Here is a 26,100-nt window from a genome sequence, read left to right as displayed (position 1 = left end):
GCTTCATTTTCCAAATAGTCCAGTATTTTAAAGAATACCTTCTGTTGATATAATTATTAAGTTTTTAAAATATGAAAATGACGCTTATAGACATATGAGGCACGCTTTCTTATTTTCCATAGAAATACCTGAAAATAGGGAAAATGCTTTCAAGTTGTTCAGGAATATAGATTATGGTTTTGAGTCATGCATTAAACAGTTTTTATATTTTAAAATGAAAATTAATTTGTAGGTATTTTCACATATTCCTTCTCTTTCTAATGGCCTAGACTGAGTGCATTTTCAAGATTAAAAATTTCAAAATAATTTTCAATTTGTCTGAAATATTCAAGTATTTGTAAGACAAAAGAATCTGCATTTTAAAAGCGTTTGTTTATTTTCTTCGTAATTCATAATCATTTCATTGATTTTCCACTTTTAGTCTGCAAATGCACTTACCAAAATGGCATTTACATTGTCTTTTTCAAATATGATTTGACCTGCTATCTGATAAAGAATCTCAGAGGTAGGATTTTAGACAAATAGTAAGGGAAAAGACACTGAGAAGATATAAGTTAATTGATCAATGCAGTAAGTCAAGTATTAAATAAAGAATAATCTGTGATTGAATATATAACTTACAGTGTTTCCCACCAAATCAGAAGAATATAATTTAGGGGAGAAGTTAGAATAGAGCCCTGCATTCTTTTAAATTATTGGGAATTATTTTAAAAGCCTAAAATGTAATTGTTAGTTGAATGAGATGGTTTATTTGACCACTACAAATATCCTCTCTTCACTATTCAGTTGTTACATACTTAAATGTCATTTTTTGACCACTGATGTTGACTCTTATACACTAGATAGATTTGCAGTTTTTCTCTTCCAAACCCTACTTTATGTACACAGATTTGAATGGCAATTTCACTGAAAATGAAAAATAAGGAGAGGAGCATTACAGATTTGAAAATAAATTGTGAATATATTGGTTCTGAAGTTTGGAGTAAATGAAATAAAATATTTTAAATACTAAGGCCTTGTGTTTTGTATAGTTGAAGTAGAGAATTTTGGTGTGATTTAGTGGGATGATTAATTCTCAGTAGTTCTCCCTAGTCTATGCTTCTTGAACTTCTGCCAGGAGAAAGGTATTGGTTTGTTCAAAGGCATAATAGTTATGAGCATATTATTAGAGCTGGTTTTACATTACTTTACAGCAGTGACTAGAAGGAGGAGGAGGTAAAAATAACGGGAATGGAAGAGAGAAAAGCCAGCCTGAGATACTAAGACATGTGATATAGGAACAGAAAGAAGCAAACGTTTTCAGGATGACTGATTACTGGGAAGAGTTGAACAGCCTGAGTACATCGCTTAGAAAGAAGCCAATTTATGCAAGTGAGTAAGACACTGTATGAGACTAAAATTCAAGTGAAACCTACTATTAACCTCAATTGCCTTACTGAATGTAAAAGACAAATATTTTTAAAGTTTGAGGTGATACCTTTTGAAAAAATAGAGGTAATTATACTTTGCTTGTTATCCTTTTGACTATAAAATATAATATTCTATCTGTAAATTAAGCACATTTGTAAATTAATAATATTTGTAAGTTAGGTACAACAGATATATAGCTGATTTTCGCCATGTATATAGTACTTTGGCCACCTCATGTGAAGAGTTGACTCATTGGAAAAGACTCTGATGCTGGGAGGGATTGGGGGCAGGAGGAGAAGGGGAGGACAGAGGATGAGATGGCTGGATGGCATCACTGACTCGATGGACGTGAGTTTGAGTGAACTCTGGGAGTTGGTGATGGACAGGGAGGCCTGGCATGCTGTGATTCATGGGGTTGCAAAGAGTCAGACACGACTGAGCGACTGAACTGAACTGAACTGATATACCTCATGATTCCAAATTGGTTGATTTTTTCTATTTATCACATTTCCACCTAGGATAGATGGAAGGAAATTTCTCACATATAACATTATCCACATATAAGTGCTTTTTAATTTTCTCTCAAGGTTTCATTTCTGTGTCTATTTTCTCAATAACAAATAGTGAGAATAGGAAAGGGATGACTGATTTTTTTCTACAGTACCATTTCTTGAATTCAACCAGGGCATATTATCCAGTTATGTTTGATAATACATGCTAATAGAATGGTTGCATAAATATGCTGCATTCTACATGGTTAGTTTTAAAATCATGTATCAAAGTTGTTTATCAGGGATTAATATTTTCCAGAGAGGGACAAAAAGAATGCAAGGAAAGCCTTTCAAAATAAAAATCAAATCTTTTTCTTCAAGTTTTGAATGCTTTCCATTTTAAAATGCCCATGACAAGGAATAATATACACCATTGTATTTACATATTTGTAAAGATTGATAACTATTTAATTTCAAGTGGCTACAAACTGCTCTGAGTCGTGGAAAATAGGAATAACATCACAGAATTTATTCTCTTAGGACTTTCTCAGAAAAAGGAAATTGAAATTCTCTGATTTTTACTGTTCTTACTTTGTTATGTTGTAATTCTGATTGGAAACCTACTTGTCGTGATTTCTATCACCTCCAGTCAACTTGTGAAGCAGCCCATGTATTTCTTTCTGAGTCACCTCTCCCTCGCAGACCTTTGTTACACCTTCACTGTGACTCCCAAGTTGATCGCTGACTTGCTGACAGCAAAGAAGATCATTTCCTACCATGGCTGCATGACACAGCTCTTCACCATGCACTTCTCTGGGGGGATTGAGGTCTTCATCCTCACAGGGATGGCATATGACCACTATGTGGCCATCTGCAAACCTCTGCTCTACACTCTGATCATGACCAGACAGAAGTGCGTTGCCATGATTGCTGCTTGCTGCGCTGGGGGGTTCCTGCATTCCTTCGGTCAGTTTCTCCTGGCCATCTTTTTACCCTACTGTGGCCCATGTGTATCCTTTGCTGAAACTGGCCTGCACTGACACCACCAGAATTGGTCTCCTTGTCATTGCTAACTCGGGCCTCTTGGGCCTGGTGACTTCTGTGGTCTTGTTGATATCCTACGCTGTGATCTTGTCCACTGTCAGGTCCTACTCTGTAGAGAACCGCCGCAAAGCTCTCTCCACCTGCAGTTCCCACAACACTGTGGTGGTCCTCTTTTTTGTTCCTTTATTCTTCATTTACATTCGACCAGCAACTACTTTACCAGAAGACAAAGTGTTTGCTCTTTTTTATACTATCATTGCTCCCATGCTCAATCCTCTAATCTACACACTGAGAAACTTGGAGATGAAGAATGACATAAAGAAATTCTGGTGCCATATCGCAGTAAAAAAGAAAATGAACTAAAAGATACCTCTGATTTTCACCACTGAACTTGGTTGAATATATGGATTTTCTACAATGAAGACTTTAAAATGTATAATGCTTGCCTTATATGCTTTTTTGTTTCATTTTGTTTTAGCAATATATAGATTTAAGTACGAGCAAAAGCTTACAACTCCCTGGATTTACCCACACTCTGCTGTGCTCTTTTCTAGTTTTCTTGTTTTATTATTTATATTTCCTCTTCCCCTCTGATCTTTTGGCTGTGTAATCAATTTAGATATTTAGCAGTAGACTATCAAAGGCATCATGTAATACAAATCAACACTGAGAACCTATACAGCCCATTCTTGTATGTGACTTTAGTCAATAAAGCCAATCCCAGGTAGCAATGATTTAGAAGATAATTCCAACATTTTACTTGCATCATTTAAAGAATATTCTAAAAGACCAAATTTTGGACCTGCAACTATATTTCTTAAAAATATAGCTTTCTACTCTGATAATTTTGTAGCCAATGGCGATCTGGAGCTTCTCATATGTCCAACACCAGTACTCTTACCTAAGTCCCACATCAATCTCTTTTCTTTTGTTCAAAGGAACTGTCTTTCCCAACTCTGTCCGTGTAAACGTGAACTGCAACTCTGGCTAATTCTAGCACCTGATAGTGTATATTTGTTACGGGCATGTGTTCTGGACCTGGAATTGCTTACTAACTATGAGGACTAGGACATATGCTTAACAAACCATCCATCAAGTGATAATAATAGCCTAGCACACAGTCTAGTGAGGGTATGTGCAGGACTGAAACACTGCTTGGTCACACAGTAAGTGCTCAACACGTATGAGCTATTTTATTGCCCAGTCTCCTGTTATGCATCAGAAATGTAACCCTTCTGATAATAACTTTCATTTGCAGCAGTGAGAGTGTGAGAATGGGGCTCATATTAATGTCATGCTCCTATTACTAGGCTTCCCTGGTGGCTCAGATAGTAAAGAATCCACCTGCAATGTGGGGGATCTGGGTTCAATCCCTGGGTGGGAAGATCCCTTGGAGGAGCTCATGACAATCTGTTCCAGTATTCTTGCCTGGAGAATCCCCATGGAAAGAGGTACCTGGCAGGCTACAGTCCAGGGGGTCACAAAGAGTAGGACATGACTGAGTGACTAAGCACAGCACAGTGTGCAATGGGCACCTATTACTGGTGAAATTAATCTTTTCTTAGAGTGGGCAAGTGGAGAATATCACTCAAAGTCAATGATCACATCTTTGGCACTGTTCAAGTTAATAGCAGTTTTTCCAGTAGGAATTTAAGCACCTTTGCCCAATGTCAGAAATGACTAGGAGCAAGATCAGGCCACTAGATAACTGATTAGGAATGGGTAGAATCTCAAAAGTCTTTAAAAAACTTCGTGGATATGATGCACTTGCATGAGAATTTATTTTCAAGTTGTAGAGAGAGCCAGGTTAGATAAAAATGAGTTGTCAATGTTGAGGATTCTTAAGATGGGTTCATAATATAAAAAAGAAAAATAGCATAGTTCTATGACTCAGTTGAAAATGCCCAACAAATAAACCTAAAAATATTATGTACTAGAAATTCTTATAGAAAGATCCTAACATATTTGCTTGTTGTTGTTTTAAACCTACTTCTTGACAGCTCTCTGAAAACTCCTGGATAGGGCATGCACAGTATACATGTCAGAGAACATAACAGAGCAGGAAAGTGAAAGATCACTTTCTGGTGTGAAATAAGCAGGGTCTTTAATAAGACCAGCCAACCCTCAAAGTTTCCCTCTGCGTCAGAAGCCCTATCCTCCAACCAACCAGACTTGTATTATTGACAAATAAAACTTCAAAAATTAACACAAATGTTTCTGTTTTACTTTTATTCTTGGAACAAAAGTTGTGAATGTGGATTATTAAAATACTTGGAGTCTGCAGCAACATAGATGGACCAATAAATTATCTTACTAAGTAAAGTAAGTCAGACAGAGAAAAACAAATATATAATCACTTATATGTGGTTTATAAAAAAAAAATTACACAGATGGACTTATTTACAAAACAGAAAAAGACTCACAGACACAGAAAACAAACTTATGGTCACCAAAAGAAAAAGGGGGAGGGGAGGGATAAATTGGGAGTTTGGGATTAACAGATACAGACTACCAAATATAAAATAGATAAACAACAATGATCTATTGTATAGCACAGGAAACTATACTCAATATTTTATAATAACCTATAATGAAAAGTAATCTGAGATGGAAAATATACATACATATGAACACACATATATATGAACTGAATCACATGACTATATACCCAAAACCAATACAACATTGTAAATAAACTATAGTTTAATAAGATAAGCAAGCAAACACTTCATTGTCAATATTAATCATTAACTAGGGAATTATGATTTAACTCCTTCACTTTTGCACTGTGATCTCCTCCCTTCTCAGCTTCTCAAGAGCATCAGCCATATTTCTCTCTTCAGTTGGGTCATTAATAGCACATATAATACCAAGAAAGAGCAGTGAGATTCCCTGTAATTTAGTGAGTGACCTTACTAGTTCTTGCATTCAGGTTATTACCTATCTTTCATTATTTTTGGCTAAGACATTTTACAACTCAAAATAGAGAAGTTGACTCACACAAAATAATATCAATGTCAACAATGTCTGGCCATAGAAATTCAAATTGTGTCAGGTGAAATGCAAGTAATGACAGCCCTTTGGATACTTGACTAGTTTTGCATCAACTTATAAATTCATTTTAGCACCCCTTACTGACGATAAATATGTGGTGAACTGTTGCCTGAACTGATGGTAACATCTTACTGGTTTCTACATTAAATATTAATAATAAATTCAATAGAATCTTTGACATGTGTCCATTCATCATTTGCATAAAATTCAATAATATTCTCTTTTAAAATGTATCCTTTTACAAATGGTAAACTTTAAAGAAACTATAGAAATAGATCCATTCACAGATACCCACTGACTGTTTTAAAAAATTCAATGGTACATGAAAAGATCTTAGAAGCTTTTAGACAAACAAGATTAAGTAAATTTTTAAAAATATGAATTCAGTCATATGATTTCAACTTTTCAACAAATATAAATACTACATTTGCAGGTAAAAAATGGATTAGAAAATACAATTGTCTTATGGAATTACATAAAGTAAAATTCAAGAGGCAACTAAGGAATAAATGTCTGTATAATGTAAGAATATCCAAGATTTACACTTGACTAAAACGTCTATAGATTAAAATTTGTATAGATTAAAAAGAAATGACCCACAACTTCCTATTCATTTATTCAAAATACACTATTTGGAATTATACATTTGCTTACTTTCTTGTTTATTTCATTGTCTGTCTCTTTCCTTAGTCTCCAGCCTCACTGAGGACAAAGGCTGTTTTGTTCACCACTAAATACATTCTCTAGGGCTTCTCTGGTGGCTCTATGGTAAAGAACCCACTTGCCAATGCAGGAGATGTGAGTTTGATCCCAGTGTCAAGAAGTTCCCCTGGAGAAGGAAACATATTGCAGAAACCCACTCCAATATTCTTGCTGGAAAATTCCATGGACAGAGGAGCCTGGCAGGCTACATTCTGTGGGTTTGCAAAAGAGTGGGGCATAACTTAGCGACTGAACAACAACAAATGCATTCTCCATAGTAAGTTTTGTCCAAGTCAGACCTTTTAGAATTAGGACATAGTAAATATTTTTATATGAATAAATTTATGGGACCATTTTATTTTTGTTATAGTTCTTTCTAAAATATATTTTCTGAAATATACATATGGAAAATTCAATCAGAAAAAAAGCATATCTTTTTACAAAGGAGTTCGCCTTATAAAGATAAATTGGGAAATTGTCTGCACATCTGCAAGAGATGCACAGATGCCCCATGGGGGTATGTGAGCTTCCTGGAAAAAAAAAAAAAAGCATAGGAGTCTTTTCCAGGCATCAGCCAGAAATTATAATGCACTAACAAGCTGATTTTTTTCCCTCCCCAGGAAGAATAGTCTTAAATCCTGGGTCTACTCGCTGAACTTTTAATTCTAGCTGTAGGGTTCTCAGTATTTCCCATGGCAGCTCACTTCAGTCTCCCTCAGCTAACTGATTCTGCCCTGTCCTGAAAAATGAGCATTATATACTCCATGTCCGTAGTCATTATATACTCCATTTCCTCATAGTCTCCATGTCCCATGTCTGATCTCAGTGCTTTGGATGTTGATGCAATAGGGAAATATAATTAAGAACTTTGGCATATTTATTTATTAGGTAGAAATTGAGAAATTGAAGCTATGATTTACATCTTTGGCAAAGTATACTGATGGGAAATTTCTATATTTTTAGAGATATTGAGGCCTTTTCTATATTACACGTTTTGTCAGAATTCTCCTTAAATGCCAATTTAACATCAAGCAGAATATTCAAACGCAGAGACATTACTTTGCCAACAAAGGTCCGTCTAGTCAAGGCTATGGTTTTTCCTGTGGTCATGTATGGATGTGAGAGTTGGGCTGTGAAGAAGGCTGAGCACCGAAGAATTGATGCTTTTGAACTATGGTGTTGGAGAAGACTCTTGAGAGTCCCTTGGACTGCAAGGAGATCCAACCAATTTGAAGGAGATCAGCCCTGGAATTTCTTTGGAAGGAATGATTTTAAAGCTGAAACTCCAGTACTTTGGCCACGTCATGCAAAGAGTTGTCTCATTGGAAAAGACTCTGATGCTGGGAGGGATTGGGGATGACAGAGGATGAGATGGCTGGATGGCATCACTGACTTGATGGACGTGAGTCTGAGTGAACTACGGGAGTTGGTGATGGACAGGGAAGCCTGGCGTGCTGTGATTCGTGGGGTCACAGAGTCAGACACGACTGAGCTACTGAACTGAACTGATGCATATATATGTATATATGTCACTTTTCTATAGAGACAAAGGCAAAATATCAGAGAGACACATATTTATTTTTTAGAAGTGAAAAAACTGCATGCTAAAAAAAATATCAAAAGTAGTTCAATTTACCAAACATATCTGTAACAGTGGAACTCACAAGTTCTCTTGTAAGATTATATGCAATTAGAGATGGATTACTGCATGGAAATTCCAGTTTTTAAAATTCTGACTTTATCTTAGGTGTGAAGCTTCATCTTATAAGAAATCTGTCTGATGAGTTAAGCAGCTGATAAGTTAAGTCCAGTTCGTAATTATAATAGTGATTTTCCTTAAAATGAATATTTGAATCATTCTGATTGTATTTATGATATAAGCCTTCTAACTAACCTTTGAAAAATTTCAGAAACTTTAAAATGCTATTTTTACTATTTGGGAAAACCTGGCTTCAACTATCATGACTTGTGATTTGTACATGAGCCCTTAAAATTATCAGTGCCATGTCTCTCAGCAGCTCTCAAAATATTGATAGATTTATTTGTCTTTTCATATTTCAAAATTTTAATCATATTATTAGCTCTTTGGATTCCATTATGGAAAAAAGTTTAATATGAAGAAGAATGCACTGACCCAGCAGATAAGTGGACAGTATTGCAGTGAAGGAACTGAAGATATATTTTAAAAAAATTAAAATCAAAATACCAGTATGCTTCTAAGATTATGCAGAAGCAAAAATATATGATGAAATTTTCAAAGAAGCTATTTGAATGGACAGTATTTAAGTGGTAGGTTTCTTTTTCCTTAGTTGAGATGAAGAAAAATTATCAAAGGGGAACATAAATATCTGTCTAATTCAGATCAGTTCAGTTCAGTTCAGTCACTCAGTCCAGTTCAGTCGCTCAGTTGTGTCCGACTCTAGGACGCCATGAATCGCAGCACGCCAGGCCTCTCTGTCCATCAATAAGGTTAATTAATTCAAAATAAAGAAAACAAAAGTATTAACTGGCTGAAATAAGCAGTACATTTATCTTCAGAAATGTGGAAAGTCAGCTCAACCCAGACCAAAGAGAACGATTTGGCTTAATGACAGGATGTTTCCCCACAGTGAGCAACCCCAGCCTTCAGGTAAGAAAGAGCAGATTGTTTACGGCAGGGAAACTCTTCTATGTCTTATCCATATTTATCCCATGTTACAATATTACATATTTTAAATAAGCGATTCAAAATACATAGTAAGAATAATACAGTGTACCCATTGATAGGACAAATATAATGTCAATGACAATGAATATTTACTAAATGTTTTATCTTAATATATACCAGTTTCTTTCTTAAGCTGTTATATAAGTGAACTCATCATATCTTTACAGCAGATCTCAGAGTTAATTACAGTATTATTCATTTTATAGATGAAGAAGCTGAGGTTATATATTTTATCTGTGATTATGCTCCAAGTGAATTTTGGAGCCAGTATCTCATTCTATGTAGGTCCAGAACTCATAACCTTAATTACTAGAATCTACTACCACTCAAATAGTGTGAGGACCTCCTAAATTTATAACACTATGGGGGTTCCAAGAGGAAGGAGGGGAAACTAACATGTTTTTGAGCATCAAGTTCTATATATGTAAGCGTATTTACATTCCACAGTAATCCTGTGAATTAGGCACTGCATGCTTATTTTAAGGAAGAAGGAAAAAGTATTTAAGGAGGTGAAGACTCTTGCATTTGAGTATCAGAGCTGTGTCTGAACACAACTCTTATCTCTGAAGTTTCTGATATTAATATTAATAATATTTCCTATCTTGTTCAGGAAAGGATAGTACAAGGTACAGTTCCTGAGATGGTGTACTTACATTTTCTCTGGGGCCTTGATCTTATAGTTAGTAATCATGTGTGTGTTATTTGCTCAGTTGTATCTGACTCTTTGTGACCCCGTGGATGGTAGCCTACCAGGCTCCTCTGTCCATGGAATTCACCAGGCAAAAATATTTATTGAAGTGTGTAGCCATTCCCTTCTCCAGGAGATCTTCCCAACCCAGGGATTTAACCCTGGTCTCCTTCATGGCAAGCAGATTTTTACCATCAGAGCTACCACAGAAGCCCTTGGTAATTGTTGAGGATGGCCAATAACTATTAAGTATATAGAACTTTCCAGATATTGCTTTAATAAATTTCATATTTAGAAACTAATTATTCAAAAAATCACCATATAAAGAGATATTATCTTTACTTTGATTTTACAGAGAAGTAAACTGAGGCATAGGAATTGTAATGAAATTGCCACTGTATTTGTTACTTTTTATAGTTTCAATGTATCAAGCAGAGAAGGGAAGGCAGGAGAGAGGTAAACAGATGTCTTCCCCAAATTCATGGAGAATCAGAAGTCACACATTATTGGAATCTGGGGAGATCTTCAGAGATTATCTAATTTCTTTTATTTTATGAATGGGAGCCTGGGATCCTAGGGAATGAGCAATTAAGCAACAAAGTGGGAGGAAAAAACTAGCTATTTTGCCTACTTACATAGTGTATTTACCAGATGATTACATAAATACAGGTATAACTGCTTCTATTTTAGAGAACCAAAGAGATTCCTCTATATAGTCATGCAGATTGTGTGGGTGAATTCTCTAAGAAATTAAGGGAAGAAGTGCTACATCTTGTTTACTGTATTGTGTTTGGGGGAACTATTTTGGAATTAGAGGAGCCCATTTCTCAGTATATTATTTCTAAACTAGGCAACTATAATTACAGTGTGATAAAATGTAACTCAAATAACTTCTGAATGTTAATTTATTTTGAAAGAGGAAATAATCTTGCAAGATAAATATAGATAAATAGGAAAAGCAGAGTTGTAAATATATTAACCTAGAGATGCTACAAATAAAGTTTAAGAAATATGAAAGTTTCATGGAGTATTTCACATGAAGGAATTATTTCCTCTTAAAAGTCAAAAGGGCTTCCCTGGTGGCTCAGAGGTTAAAGCATCTGCCTGCAATGCAGAAGACTCGGGTTTGATCCCTGAGTCAGGAAGAGCCCCTGGAGAAGGAAATGGCAACCCACTCCAGTATTCTTGCCTGGAGAATCCCATGGACGGAGGAGCCTGGTGGGCTACAGTCCACGGGGTCGCAAAGAGTCAGATACTACTGAGCAACTTAACTAACTTAAAAGTCAAAAAGGATTATGAGTCCACTCATAAAAATGATTTGTTCTTCAGTTTTATCGTGAATTACCTGACTAAAGGATGATTATTTATTGTATTATTCCTTCAAAATTATAGCACATTGTTCACTTTCCAGATTTTTATTTAATTGATATTTATTTAACATTGACTCTGTGCCAGCACTGCAAAACCCACCCACACACCCTACACCAATTTTGTGATTTCATTAGAAACCACTTAATCAAGCAAATTCTATAGTTACCTCTATTTTACATCCTAAATTGGCACATTATATGTCACCCTACTTAACACTATTAAGATTATCTCTTTTTTTTTAATTCTTGACAAATATAATTCCTTGCTTCCTCACAAAATAATTTAAACTATATAAAAACTGGAACTTTGTCTAATTTGTCACTGTATTCTTAGCTCTTAGAAGAATATTAGTACTAGATATTCAAAAGACTCGTATCAAATGAAAATGATTTCAGTGGGTCTCAAAATAACTTGTCTTTAAAAACCATTGGTGCCATTTTAAGTAGATATTAGGTTTCCATTTTCTCATCAATGATTCGTTTCATTGGTTTTGTCATTTCAGATAACTTTCTTGAACATCAGATCATGGAAGATAGAAATAATGTTACTGAATTTATCCTCTTAGAACTTTCTATGGCCAACAAAGTCCAGATCCTCTGCTTTTTATTTTTCTTATTCTGTTACCTGGCTATTTGGTTGGGGAATTTGATCATTGTGATTTCTATTACACACAGTCAGCTAATCATCCAGCCCATGTACTTCTTCCTTAACTGCCTTGCACTCTCAGATCTCTTCTACACCTCCACTGTGACACCCAAACTCATGACTGACTTACTGATGGAGAAAAAGGCCATTTCCTATAAAAACTGCATGACACAGCTTTTCACCACCCACTTCTTTGGAGGGGGATTGAGGTCTTCATCCTCACAGGGATGGCCTGTGACCGCTATGTGGCCGTCAGCAAACGTCTCCACAACGCCATCACCATGAACAGGCAAAAACGTCACTCAATTCTCATAGCATCATGTGCAGGGGGACTTCTTCATTCTCTTGGTCTCTTTCTTCTTGCGATTGTTTTACCTTTCTGTGGCCCCAGTGAAATAGATCACTATTTCTGTGATGCATATCTTTTGTTGAAACTAGCCTGCAATGATACACACAAAATTGGCTTTTTTGTCATTGCCAATTCTGGCTTGATGGGACTGGTGCTCTTTGTGGTTTTGATGGCCTCCTACATTTTGATTCTGTATAATGTGTGCAAATATTCTGCAGAAAGCCACCATAAAGCACTTTCAACCTGTAGTTCCCACATCACAGTCCATGATCTTCTTTTTCACACCTGTCATCTTTGTTTACATTAGACCTGCCACAACATTACCAGAAGATAAAGTGTTTACGCTCTTCTACACAATTATTGTCCCCATGCTCAACCCGCTTATCTACACACTTAGAAACATGGAGATGAAAAATTCCATAAGAAGAGGTTGGTGCAATAAAAGGTTCTGGGAAGGGAGATTAATGATTTGAAGGTCATTCGTCTCTGATGCCAGTGACTGTCTTCTCATCACTCCCTCTGTTGCTGATTCTCTCCTGCTAATGGAAAAATCAGTCAGAATGCGTAAAAGCCAAGCCTCCAACAACAGCTTGCCTTCAGTGATTCCTTCTTTATTTTCCTCTCAATGCATTTTCCTTGATTTCACTTTTCACTAATAATCTCCTTTGTTTAAAAAAAAAAAAAAAAAAAAAGAAAGAAAGAAAACTTTTTACAGAGTAAAAACACACTGAAAAATCTGCAGGGAGAGTGATCCTGCCTGTATTGAAGGCTAAACCTGGGGGAGACCTAGCTCTCAAAATACTTGGCCTCAAGGTATAAAAGGTAATAATATGTTAAAAAGTAAAAGACAGTTAAAGAATCCACCTGCTAATGCAGGAGACACATGTTCAATCCTTGGGCCAGGAAGATCCTCTGGAGAAGGAAATGGCTACCCACTCCAGTGTTTTTGCCTGGGAAATCCCATGGAGAGAGGAATCTGGTGGGCTACAGCCCATGGGGATGCAAAACAGCTGGACATGATTCAGCGACTAAACAAAAACAAAAAGACAGTTATAGGAAAATAAGAACAATCACATACTGCAAACTCCTTTCAGAACTATATACCTAGCCTCATATCCTACAACTCTAGATTTCTTTTAATCAAGTACCTAGAGATTTTTTTTGTGTGTATTTGTGAACTGCTATTATTTTACTTAAGTGAAAAGAATATATAGATCTAAATACAACATAGTGTAAAGTTCAGCCTTATAGTCTACATGGCAAGTCTTACAGTCTGAAAAGCAAGTCACTGTGTGATCTGTTTGTGAAGTAACATTGTAAGTATTGGGGAAAATACATGTGTTTATATATATATACAAACTCATGCTATTTTAACTGGGTTTGACATTAAGTATATATGATCAAGGAATAAATAAACTACAACTGATTTTGCTACAAAAAAGAAGAAAATATAAATCCTTTAGTTCCTCGAAATAGATGATTTATCTCAAAGTAAAAGACTTTCACTTACTATCTAAATTCAAGTGTAGAATAATCCTAAAATAATATTTGACAAAATATAGATCAGACTCATTGATGGGAATATATATACATATTCTGCTGCTGTGCTTAGGTGTTTCTGACTCTGTGGCCACATGGACTGTAGCCCACCAGGCTTCTCTATCCATGGAGATTCTCCAGGCACAAATATCAGAGTGGGTTGCCATGTTCTCCTCCAGGGGATCTTCCCAAGCCAGGGACTGAACCCAGCTCTCCCACATTGCAGGCAGACTCTTTACCAACTGAGCCATCAGGGAAGCCCAAGTATACTGGAGTGGGTAGCCTATCTCTTCTCCAGGGGATTTTCCTGACCCATGAATCAACCAGGGGTCTCCCATTGCAGGTGGATTCTTTACCAGTTGAGCTACCAGGGAAGTCTAATGTGTATACATCCATACCTATAGGATTTTCATGATTTTTATAATGCAAAGTATACATTTTGTTTGAAATACATTTTTGATTGCTGCATTTTCTTATGAAAATGTGCATAATTTTGGATATAAAATGTAACTATTAATAGTATAGATTTGTATTCTATATAATCAGTTAAACTATATTTAATATTATAGATTTATTTTAGGTAATAGGATATTTTCTAATGTTTCTCTCTCAAATAATGTAATATTTTTTTAGAATTAATAGGACAGATTATGAATTTTAAAGAATAATATTATTAATATGTCATAAAAATGTTGTTAACTGTTCTCCACACAAAGATAGGCCATATTAATATTTGGCTATATTATGTGTGTGTCTCCTTCAGAATTTTCCACAGTTTATTGTGATCCACACAGTCAAAGGCTATGGCATAGTCAATAAAGCAGAAATAGAAGTTTTTCTGGAACTCTCTTACTTTTTCGATGGTCCAGCAGATGTTGGCAATTTGATCTCTGGTTCCTCTGCCTTTTCTAAAACCAGCTTGAACATCTGGAAGTTCATGGTCCACATATTGCTGAAGCCTGGCTTGGAGAATTTTGAGCATTACTTTACTAGTAACAAAGATCTGTCTAGTCAAAGCTATAGTTTTTCCAGCAGTCATGTATGGATGTGAGAGCTGGACTATAAAGAAAGCTGAGTGCCAAAGAATTGATGCTTTTGAACTATGGTGTTGGAGAAGACTCTTGAGAGTCCCTTGGACTGCAAGGAGATCCAACCAGTCCATCCTAAAGGAGATCAGTCCTGGGTGTTCATTGGAAGGACTGATGTTGAAGCTAAAACTCCAATACTTTGGCCACCTGATGAGAAGAGCTGACACATTTGAAAAGACCCTGATGCTTGGAAAGGTTGAGGGGAGGAGGAGAAGGGGACAACAGAGGATGAGATGGCTGGATGGCATCACTGACTCAATGAACATGGGTTTGGGTGGATTCCGGGAGTTGTTGATGGATGGGGAGGCCTGGTGTGCTGCAGTACATGGGGTCTCAAAGAGTCAGACACGACTGAGGGGCTGAACTGAACTGAATATGTATGTGTCTTATTTTTGTACTTGCAAGATACTTTGCAAATATTATTTTGCATATTTTGCTTAATATTTAAATATCAAAAAAGAATGGTGTTTCAGAATTGTAAATAATAATCTTAAGGAGGCAGAAGTTATCAAAGTAACTGGAAGAATATGTTGTAAATAATGTAAATTAACCAAATCTTACTTATTTTCCCAATTGAATTATCTCCTCAAGTGGATCAGTTGTTTGGAGCTACATTTTCATAAAGATCATCCATTAAACTTCCCAGATAGTTGCAAATATCTGGTAATAACTGATATTTTTCAATATTCCTATCTCTGTGTTTGCTTATAGTGTTTAATAGCCTTCCATAGAGACCTCAGCTCTGCCTTCATGTGTAAATTAAGCATAAACTATAATCCATGACCTTCAGCCATGAACTAGAGTTTAATACCAGATATTTTGAGTGAGGAATTTTTAAAAAAGATGCTTACAATATATGCCATTCTTATCTCTCTTGTTAATAAATACAAGTACTAGGAAATAAAGAGGCCAGAACATATTGCTTCATTTCACAGAGACATGATTCATACAAATCTCTCTCTCTCTGAATGAGGCTTAAAATAAGACATTATTCTGCCTGCCTTATTCAGTCTGGATTCATGAGCAATTCAGGTTGTGGGGTGGTGGTTGCTTTTCGGTAGTAAATCACACTGTATGAGAAAACTCATATATTGATTTTAATTCCTATTACGTGGGGATTTCTTATGTTATGTCAGTTCAGTTCAGTTCAGTCGCTCAGTCGTGTCTGATTCTGTGTGACCCCATGAATCGCAGCATGCCAGGCCTCCCTGTCCAGCACCAACTCCTGGACTTCACTCAGACTCACGTCCATCGAGTCAGTGATGCCATCCAGCGATCTCATCCTCTGTCGTCCCCTTCTCCTCTTGCCCCCAATCCCTCCCAGCATCAGAGTCTTTTCCAATGAGTCAACTCTTCGAATGAGGAGGCCAAAGTACTGCAGTTTCAGCTTTAGCATCATTCGTTCCAAAGAAATCCCAGGGCTGATCTCCTTTAGAATGGACTAGTTGGATCTCCTTGCAGTCCAAGGGACTCTCAGGCGTCTTCTCCAACACCACAGTTCAAAAGCATCAATGCTTCAGTGCTCAGCCTTCTTCACAGTCCAACTCTCACATCCATACATGACTACAGGAAAAACCATAGCCTTGACTAGATGGACCTTTGTTGGCAAAGTAATGTCTCTGCTCTTCAATATGCTATCTAGGTTGGTCATAACTTTTCTTCCAAGGAGTAAGTGTCTTTTTAATTTCATGGCTGCAGTCACCATCTGCAGTGATTTTGGAGCCCCCAAAAATAAAGTCTGACACTGCTTTCACTGTTTCCCCATCTATTTCCCATGAAGTGATGGGACCAGATGCCATGATCTTCATTTTCTGAAAGTTGAGCTTTAAGCCAACTTTTTCACTCTCTTCTTTCACCTTCATCAAGAGGCTTTATAGTTCCTCTTCACTTTCTGCCATAAGGGTGGTGTCATCTGCATATCTGAGGTTATTAATATTTCTCCCGGCAATCTTGATTCCAGTTTGTGCTTCTTCCAACCCAACGTTTCTCATGATGTACTCTGCATAGAAGTTAAATGAGCAGAGTGACAATATACAGCCTTGAAGTACTCCTTTTCCTATTTGGAACCAGTCTGTTGTTCCATGTCCAGTTCTAACTGTTGCTTCCTGACCTGCATACAGGTTTCTCAAGAGGCAGGTCAGGTGGTCTGGTATTCCCATCTCTTTCAGAATTTTCCACAGTTTATTGTGATCCACACAGTCAAAGGCTTTGGCATAGTCAATAAAGCAGAAATAGATGTTTTTCTGTAGCTCTCTTGCTTTTTCGATGATCAGGTGGATGTTGGCAATTTGATCTCTGGTTCCTCTGCCTTTTCTAAATCCAGCTTGAACATCAGGAAGTTCACCGTACACATATTGCTGAAGCCTGGCTTGGAGAATTTTGAGCATTACTTTACTAGCGTGTGAGATGAGTGCAACTGTGCAGTAGTTTGAGCATTCTTTGACATTGCCTTTCTTTGGGATTGGAATGAAAACTGACCTTTTCCAGTCCTGTGGCCACTGCTGAGTTTTCCAAATTTGCTGGCATATTGAGTGCAGCACTTTCACAGCATCATCTTTCAGGATTTGAAGTAGCTCCTCTGGAATTCCATCACCTCCACTAGCTTTGTTTGTGGTGATGCTTTCTACGGCCCACTTGACTTCACATTCCAGGATGTCTGGCTCTAGGTCAGTTATCACACCATCGTGATTATCTGGGTCGTGAAGATCTTTTTTGTACAGTTCTTCTGTGTATTCTTGCCATCTCTTCTTAATATCTGCTGCTTCTGTTAGGTCCATACCATTTCTGTCCTTTATCGAGCCCATCTTTGCATGAAATGTCCCCTTGGTATCTCTAATTTTCTTGAAGAGATCTCTAGTCTTCCCCATTCTGTTGTTTTCCTCTATTTCTTTGCATTTGTCACTGAGGAAGGCTATCTTATCTCTTCTTGCTGTTCTTTGGAACTCTGCATTCAGATGCTTATATCTTTCCTTATCTCCTTTGCTTTTCACTTCTCTTCTTTTTACAGCTAAGTCATACAGTGACTCACTTAGTGGCTCAGTCACACACTTGATAATGTAAGGAACACACTTCTTGAAACAGGCAATATAGAAAACAATACAGTTAGCAGTAATAGTAGAATCATAAGTAAGAACTTAAGTCAAGAACTTCTATTAGGTGTAGCCCAGTGACATCTCCATGTCATCTGACTTAGTTTGCTAAATGACTATAGCTTGCTGTTGATCTCCCGGTTGTAGATCCTGAGCATCTGATCTTTATTCAAAGACTGGTTATTGAGATAAGCTTTAGAAACAAACTCAGAATGTCCTTTTAAACAACTTAATTAAACCTCTTAGCAATGTAACATAACCACAAGGAACTATCTAAGGAGTGAGTCTTAGTAAATACAGACCTTATTTAAAAAAACTGGAACTTAATATTCAATGTAACATAATAGATGCCATAGGCCTGACATCAGTTAGGTGGATTTTTTTTTTAGAGCTCCCCAGTATATGTTGAGATTTCTGTATATGTCGGGAGACAGTCTTTTTATTTACCTGATAAGGCTGTTCAGAACCCAAGTGTCTCCAGTTTCTGGAGGGATGAGGCAGAGAGAAAAAAGGTATAATTTTACCCATAGGAGTAAATCACTAGATTGTTTTAAATGATCAGTAACTCGGGGAGAAGTGCTTCTTTATATCTGAAAACACAGATTAAAAGTCAATATGTCAGACAAAAAGTCATGAAAATTGTGGTCATATTTAGCAGTCTACTCCATCCCATGCAATTGATCCCTTTATTCTGCTGTCCTTGCCCAATGACCAAGGACATCAGTGAAAGCAATAGTCTCGAAGAAACTCATGAAGTTTTTGTGAATGTCTGTATGACCTGTCCAGCAAAGTGGGTGCCCTGATCACTGGAGATTGTGGAAAGCACCTTTTAACCATTTTTTCTATTCTGAGATATTAATCCTGAAGCCAGGAAAGACATTATCAAATAAAAATGAGGTTTGTCAGGGAGCCAGGAAAAGCCAAGCAGCCATCTTGGACCTCTCATAGCCCCAACTCTTTGGTTTATGGCCATTTTTAATCCATTTTAAATTCCCTGAAGAGGTGTTAACTTTTGTAGAAGCAGAATGAGCTTTGTTCATATGTGCTGTAGTCTGTTATCAAAAGCCACATTCCAAGAAAACTTTGTTCTCTTAATCAGTGAGAGAAAACCAAATTCCAGTTTGGTAACTTATATTTGGTAGCTTATATTCACTGTGAAACAATAGTTATTCACTTAGTCATAGTAACAATAAGACTTCAAAGGCAGTTTAATGTCTTAACAAACTTGTACCATGTACAAAACTCTTCTTTCACTTGCAACACACCTTTTTACACTTTCTGTATTCACCACTTCATTTGTCCATTTAGAGGACAGCCACCTGTACGTTTAGACTTACTTTGCTTTTCCTTAATACAATGTAATTCCATTCCTTATTACTTTTTATTAAAAACACACATCTTATTTTTCTTCAGAAACCATGACTTGTACTTTACATCATCATTCTGTAGATTGGTAAGGATAAATCATCCAAAGTTATGTCATTTATAAAAGTATCTTCACAATGTGTCTGTTAATTAGATCAATAAACAAACATCAATATCATGTATCAATTCAATAATGATTATTTCCCAGTTCACACAAGCCTCAAATTCATTTACTTTAATTTTCTTGAATTTAGAATTGTTTGATTTGTAAGCACTGACTTCTCTTTAGACCAATTAATTAGAGCTCATTGAACCACTTAGCCTTTAGCAATTTTTTCCAAGGATGGAGACATACACCGAGACACACACAAATCTGGACAGACAGAAACCTCACAGTTTTCCGCCTGAAATTTAAAATATCTCTTTGTCCCTTTTATTTTCTTGGCTTGAGTTCCAGCTCATGGCTGGAGTCCCAGATAGAGTGGGCTGTGTATCTCAAGGACATGATAAGAGTTAACTCAGGTTTTTCCCCAGGCATGTTTCTGTTTCTCAGGCAGGATCAGAGCTCCCCAAAAGAGTACTTTCACAAGTCAAACTTTTAGTAATTACATGTGCAAAAAGAACCAGTTTTGCAATTTCAAAAAGATTCCATTTTAACTAGTTTTCTCTGGAGTCTAAAGAATACACATGGCCATTCAGGGTTTAAAATGTCATTTCTCCTTCATGTAGTCATAGCTTCATAGCTAAAATTTGAACCAGAGAGTGCTCAAATTGGATCTGATGACAGGGGTAGACTGATTGATAAGATGTCCCAGCAGGGATTATCTCTGGGAAGGTGAGGTCTTCTCTTAAAGCAAAGAAACCCCGTATATAAGGGATTTTTAGGCTTTGAGGATCAAAATTATCCCAGTTTTTCAAGATATTATTCAAGGTGGGTGGTTCTGGACTGTTAGGCCCCATCTGTAAGAGAGAAAAAAGCAGTGCCCAGTGCCATGGCTTTTTTCTACCAGAGGTGTCTGCCCCTGCTCTAGACGGGGTTGGAGACTGATTTTCCACCTAAGCTTCCTTCCCTGGATAGAGCTAACCTGTCTCTTATAGATGAAGGTGTCCTACTCCCAACCCGCCTCGTTCTACCACCCAGGCATGGTGGAGATGCACCAGGGTTAGACTTGATGGCATCCCAGATTGATGTCCAGGTCCTCACCATTAAAACCTTGGTTTGATTTCCCTTTTATTCTGGCACCACCTGGGGTGGAACAGAGTAGTTTTCCAGATGCTTGCCGAGCCAAGACCACTAGGGGAAGCACCCAACTTCCGTGTACCAGCGCACATTCCTCATAACAGTATACATGGCAAGTCATAAAGGGATGAACAGAAAACCCAAGACATCCTCCTGAGAGTGGCCATACGAGTCTATTTAATAACAAAGGAGGCGATGGAGGGACTGCCTGCGAGAGAAAACTAATCCTTCATATTCATGGAGTGCCAACATCATCCTTTTTATTCCTGTCCATCAGACTGTACAAAAAGAATACCTAAGGAGTTGAGACAAGAGCCACTGGAGGGCTTTGTCTGCTCTTCTAAGAGCTAGCACTACTAAGTGAAGAAGCCCAATGCATTTTCAATCTACCCAAATCTGGGGTGTCCCAATTTGTGTCCTCAGGAATCTCATGCTCACCAGCAATGCCTCAATCCATATAGTCCAGAGGCATAGCCATGACAAGAACTTGCCTGTGTGTCTGTGGGGTCAGGATGGTGATTTCTAGTCTGAGAGATGCCCCTGGAGCTAAAGCTCCAGCTAGATCCCTAAAGTGCTCCTGTCTGCAGTGTCCTGTAAAACTTGGAATGGGGGCCTGGCTAGAAAAACCCAATAACAGCATGGATTGCAAGTCCCTTGAAAGTCTACAATCCAGCACACAAAGTTAATAACTTTAATTCCCCAAGCAGATATGAAATGGTCAGAGGGACCAGGAAAAGCTGACTGGGGAAAAAAAGTTCAATCCACATGCTTCTGATTTAGTAAAGTAGCTGCTGCTGCTGCTGCTAAGTCGCTTCAGTCATGTCCGACTCTGTGAGACCCCAGAGTTGGCAGCTCACCAGGCTCCCCCACCCCTGGGATTCTCCAGGCAAGAGTACTGTAGTGGGTTGCCCTTTCCTTCTCCAATGCATGAAAGTGAAAAGGGAAAGTGAAGTCACTCAGTCGTGTCCAACTCTTAGTGACCCCACAGACTGCAGCCTACCAGGCTCCTCTGCCCATGGGATTTTCCAGGCAAGAGTACTGGAGTGGGGTGCCATTGCCTTCTCCGTAGTAAAGTAGAGACCACAGTAAAAGAGCAAAAGAATCTCAACTCTGAGTGTTCTTACCTTGTCTTGAGGATCTTGGACAAGCCCCCAAGATGATAACCTAGCAGTCAACGGTGACCTATGCCACTGGATTCATGGTGTCTGAAGAAGAAGATATTACTCTGGGGCCAAAGACAGTCTCAGTCACTCAGAGCTTTGTGTATATTTTATTTAAAGTGAAGTTGACAGAAAAAGCTTCTGACAGACATCAGAAGGGGGTAGGAGTATACCCACCTCACTAATTTAAATGGGGCCATATATACTTCTCAACTAGCCTCTGAGAATAGACAAAAAACATCTCAAGGATGTGAGCATTTTGCTCAGACCCTTTCCTATATAACATACACCCAAAGCTCAAAAAGAGGAATGTCCTTGAACCTGAGATACTGCTCCCTACAATGCCTACTTGTCTTAGGCAAAAGAATGTGAAAAAGAAAGCAAGCTTGCCTCCTCCTTAAAGGGGCTTTAGGCTTGGATTCTTTATCTACCTGCTGGGACAGGTAAGTATACAGTTAAAATCAGAAAATTCTAATGTTGTAATGGTGGTGAGTAAAGCATTTGTATAACATACCACTGATAACTCATATAAGTATATCACTTATAAATTCAGTATGAAGGTCAAAAGATAAAATATCAAAATAATGATAACTACAAAATGAAATAATGGAACCATGTTTGAAGAATTAGATGAAAGTATGATACTAAGTCAACAAACAGAAAGACTCAATGAAGAGCTACAGATTATTTTTTTAAAAAGGAAACTAACATAAATTCTGGATTTGAAAACTAAAATAATTGAAATGAAAAATTGATAGGTTCAGTAGCACATTTGAGATGCTGGCAGAAATAATCCATGAACTTGAAGATGAATTCATAGAAATCAATGTAAAAATAAAGAGGAAATAATGTTGAGGGAAAATGATCTAAGGCATCCATTCATTACACCAAAACAAGTATGGAAGGACAGAGACTCTCAGAAAGCAGGAAGAGAAAGGGGAGGGAGTAAAATTACTTGTAGACAGAATGGCTGACCAGCAGGTCAGAGCGAAAGGGAGGCGCAGCACAGGGCTCTTAGGGTGCCGGGCGGCAGCAGCCTCCATCTAAGGCCATAAGCACCCTGAACGCGCCCTATCTCATCTGATCTCGGAAGCTAAGCAGGGTCGGGCCTGTTAGTACTTCGGTGGGAGACCGCCTGGGAATACCGGGTGCTGTAGGCTCTTTGCCTTCCCTCTCCTTTAGCCCCCGCCCCACGTCCCAACTCTTGGGCTGCCGCAGCCCCAGCCCCTCCTGGGGGGTGAGTGGCTGGGGCACCGACTCCCGCTGCAGACCCGGGGTGCCTCCGCGCAGCCCGGGAGCCCCTCCGCATTTAGCTTCCAGGAAACCAGAAGACCATCCCGCGGGTCTCCATCTGGGGCTCCCTTGGCGTGCCTCAGGCAATCCCGGGGGCTGCACCAGCTCCAGCCCCAGCCCCAGCCCCAGCCCCAGCCCTACCCCCAACCCCATCCCAACGCCCCATCCTCTCAGGCGAACGCCCGAGCTCGAGCGCACCCGGGCACACACACAGATATATGTGCACAGACGGTGCATGTATCTTGTTCAGTTATACTTTTGGTGGGTATATGCCTGGGAGTGGGACTGCTGAATCATATGGTACTTCTAGTTTTAGTTCCTTCAGGAACCTCCATACTCTTTTCCATAGTGGCTCTACCAACTCACATTCCTACTAACGGTGGAGGCGAGTTCCCTTTTCTCCACATCCTCTCCAGCGTTTGTTATCTACAGACTTTTCCATGAGGACCATTCTGACTAATGTGAAGTGGTACCTCGTTGTAGTTTGGAGTTGAGTCTGTCCAATCATGAGTGATGTTGAGAAAGATGACCTTTTTAAAATGCAGATCCAATTCTATCACCTCCCTGCTCCAACTGCTCTTGTATTTTCCCATCATAGTGAAGATAGGACCAAATCCCTTCATTGCTTGGTCCCCACTTTCTTCTCTGATTTATTTTCACTGGAATGCCCTCTGCACTCTTTTGGTTCCATCCCATAGGGCATTTTTCATTTCTTGAATGTACTAAGGTTCCCTTGTCATGTAGCCTTCCAAGATGCTGTTTTACCTGCCTGAAATTCTTCCTGCATCTCAACCCTGGTTTATGTTGGTTCAACCTATGGATCTCAACTCAATTATTAGTCTGAAAAGCCTTCTCTGACACCCAGTTTTTGATGAGGGAAGAGGCCCCTATAGAAGTTCTCAAAGTATCTGCCTGTTATTTATCATTAGATTAGTCTCAGTGAAAGAAGGAATTGTGTGTCTTCTCTCAGGATTCTATTTCCAGAAACATATTACATGCCTACTCGCTTATAGTAGGTGCTCAATATTTATTCAGTGTGTGAAAGACAGAAAAGTTCTGTGAAGCCTCAACTTTTCACTTGGCTCAGCACATTTGATCTCTTTGTATCTTTGTCGATTCAGTTCTTTTCTTTCTTCTGTTGATGTGCACACTATATTCAAGGCACGATCTAAGGCATGAAGACATATCAATAAATATAGGTTCTTGCTTTCCAGGAACTCGTACATCAGATTTCTGTAATTTAGGGTTTTTTTTTTTAATGCTCTAGAACAATGTGAACTTTTAGTATTATCCATTTTCATTTCAAAGAAAGATCATTTTACTTACATAGCAAAGGTGGAGACCTTCCAACTTTCAGTCCAATACTTATACCTTTACCATTTCAGGTAACTCTTGTGGTTCCTTCTGTAGGTGTGTGGCTCTTCCAGAAATGTGAAGATCTTCCATAGTCCTCAGACTTTGGTGTGATTTGGAATCATCAAGAAAGTTTCCAGGTATAGGTTCCAGACCACCACCTCAAAGAGTCAGTAGCGAATGGAGTGGATTCCAGGAATATGCATTGTTAACCAGCATCACTGGTGATTCTGTTGCTACAGACTCAATGCAGTGGGCAGGGCCTGGACTGTCCACTGGGTCTGATGTGGAATGGAAAGAAGGGCTTCCCCCCTCCACTGTTTCTAGCCTTGTGACTAGAAATGGTCCCCAAACAAAAATCAGACAAACAAGATAATCCCAGATCGTAGTCCATGAGATGAAGGAACTAAGCAGCTGGTTGAGATGGAGCCAAGGGGAAAGGTTGCTCTTTTTTCTCCACCTCTACTCCTTTCTTCCTTGATGCCTTAGTGATTCATCATGGAGATTTGAAATAAAGTTCACAAGAGTCATATTTGTTGAATAAAGATTTTGCCTTGAACCAACTCTAAAAAATGAAGAAAGTTTCACTTGCCACATGTTTCTTTTAAAAAGTCAATTGCTTTTCAACTCTGGGATTTCTCGATTGCCTTGTTCAAGTAGCCTTAATCGTAAAAATAAAATAAAACTAAATAAATATTCAAATATACCAACAAAGGAAAGCTTCCGTTTCTTAAATTATCTTTCCACTTAGTAGAACATTAGCTCTTTTCTTTGTATTTTGTCTAGGCAATTAGTTGTATCGTGGCTCAGATGGGAAGGCATCTGCCTGCAGGAGACTCAGGTTTGATCCCTGGGTCGGGAAGATCCCCTGGAGAAAGAAATGGCAACCCACTCCAGTATTCTTGACTGGGAAATGCCACGGACAGAGGAGCCTGACGGGCCACAGTCCATGGGTAGCATAAAAGTTGGGCACAACTGAGCAACTAAGAACAGAAGTATTTCCAAGGACCACATTCAAGAGATTTGGAACTCTTGCTTGATTCCCTCATGTTGACCATGTTGACTAGGCAGCAGATAGAAGCTGATTCATCTGTACAATTAAAAAAGAATGTGTCATTCTGTTCTATACTTTTCTGTACTGTAGGAAGAGACTGTACAGAGCAGATGTCTGGACTTGTACAGGACTTTTGGTCCTTTAGAGGATTACAGTTGCACCATCAACGCTTGCCAGAGGTGGCAGGAAGGCGGCCCTGAAAGTTTGAGTCCAGACATGTCCAGTGTTTTAGGATATATCAGATGAGTAAGAGTGCATTTACCCTTCACTATGTCTTCATAGAAAGTTGCTTTGGGTTTGGAGGAACACACACACACACACACACACACCCTGCCGCCGAGACAGGTCAAGAGCTAGAAACCACAGGTAAGGGAGACGGAGAAAGAGGGAGAGAGAGACAGCAAGAGGACAAGCAAGCTTCCCAACCCCCAGCCTCCACACCCTCCCCCCTCCACTCT

General features: G+C 38.4%; 3 pseudogenes; all 3 read left to right on the top strand.

Annotated features, from left to right (window-relative positions):
* Positions 1–1,304: 1,304 nt before the first annotated feature.
* Positions 1,305–3,308, top strand: LOC139183565 (olfactory receptor 4P4-like; annotated as a pseudogene).
* Positions 3,309–11,992: 8,684 nt separating this feature from the next.
* LOC139183519 (olfactory receptor 4P4-like) lies at positions 11,993–13,262 on the top strand (annotated as a pseudogene).
* Positions 13,263–22,983: 9,721 nt separating this feature from the next.
* LOC139183709 (5S ribosomal RNA) lies at positions 22,984–23,102 on the top strand (annotated as a pseudogene).
* The last annotated feature ends 2,998 nt before the right edge of the window (positions 23,103–26,100 follow it).

The sequence above is a fragment of the Bos indicus genome, chromosome 6 (genome assembly GCF_029378745.1).
Source record: "Bos indicus isolate NIAB-ARS_2022 breed Sahiwal x Tharparkar chromosome 6, NIAB-ARS_B.indTharparkar_mat_pri_1.0, whole genome shotgun sequence".
NCBI lineage: Eukaryota > Metazoa > Chordata > Mammalia > Artiodactyla > Bovidae > Bos > Bos indicus.
The sequence above is the reverse complement of the archived record's forward strand: the minus strand, read 5'-3'. Positions and strand labels throughout refer to the sequence as shown.